Source organism: Aplysia californica, unplaced genomic scaffold (assembly GCF_000002075.1).
Source record: "Aplysia californica isolate F4 #8 unplaced genomic scaffold, AplCal3.0 scaffold00089, whole genome shotgun sequence".
Classification (NCBI taxonomy): domain Eukaryota; kingdom Metazoa; phylum Mollusca; class Gastropoda; order Aplysiida; family Aplysiidae; genus Aplysia; species Aplysia californica.
In genome coordinates this window covers 1,362,456-1,363,600 of record NW_004797359.1, presented here as the reverse complement: position 1 = coordinate 1,363,600, position 1,145 = coordinate 1,362,456, and the positions used below count along the sequence as shown (strand labels likewise).

The window sequence follows — 1,145 nt, the reverse complement described above, 5'->3', positions numbered from 1 at the left end:
TAAATTATAATAATATTTTTTAAAGAATAATACCATTTCACATTTTCTTTTATGCTTTCTCCAGGTCATGGTGAGTTGAGTCATGCATGTGTAGAACACACAAATTAACTCTGGGTAGCTGGTAGACCGCTAAAGCTTAGATTTTAGATTTATTCTTTATTTCAAGTCCGTTTTATTTGGCATTTTGAGTATAATAATATTATGCTTCTTAATTTTTGTCACGCTTGAGTGAACAGTAGCGTCGTGTATTGTGTGCTCTCTTAGACACTAGAACTAGAAGTAATATTTCTTTCTTTTTATAAAAATTATATTACTATTATGTTATGCCTTTTAATTTTACAATCTGCTTTCTGTGGGTGGTTGGCGGGTGCTCTGGTGTGGTTTGCTTCTTCTTTCCTATCAAATATCTATCGTCCTTATCTCCCCTCCTTCTTTTTTTATGTTTGTTACTCTCTTGTAACACCTCTAATCTTCTGGCGCTCATATGACCTTATGCAGTTGCGAGCGCCGTAAAACTTCTACTAAAACTAACTAATCTGCTTTCTACTTTTCAGTCACGCTTGAGTGAACAGTAACGTCACCGATTGTGTGCTTTCAGAGACACTAGAAGAAGAAAAAAAATTCCCCATTTTGTTTCAAATTATATTATATTTATTGCTAGTTTTTATTTGTTTGTTTTTATTTATTAAGAAAATATAAACAAACAATAAATATATAGAATTTCGAAACAAAATGGGGAAACTTTTATTTATAATATGCTTCCTAGATTTTGTCTACGCTAAAGTAAACAGTAGTGGCACAGATTGCCCTGTCTTAGACACCTGTAACCTAGTGACGACTGCAATATTCTTTTTATTTTATTTTTTTTATAGTAAAGGGTTTTACGACGCTCGCAACTAAAACCCTCTACTATAAAAAAAAAAACCCAAAAAACTGCAATATTCTTCATTGTACATGTATTTGTCGTGCTGGGAGTAGTATTGTTTTTTGTTGTTTTTTTGTTTTGTTTTTGTTGTTTTTTTTGGGGGGGGGTTGTTTTTTGTTTTATAGTTGATCTTCCTGAAAGTAAAGAATGAAGTTTAATTATTTGTTTAATGGGGAAGGGTTGTTTTGTTTCGTTTTTATGCTTTTTTGTGGGGGGGGGG

At 32.2% G+C, this 1,145-nt stretch overlaps 1 protein-coding gene across 1 annotated transcript in view; it reads left to right on the top strand.

Annotated features, from left to right (window-relative positions):
• Window positions 1-1,145, top strand: part of LOC101851635 (transmembrane protein 47) — a gene marked incomplete at its 3' end in the record, with an annotated part of 9,055 nt that overhangs the window by 3,751 nt on the left and 4,159 nt on the right.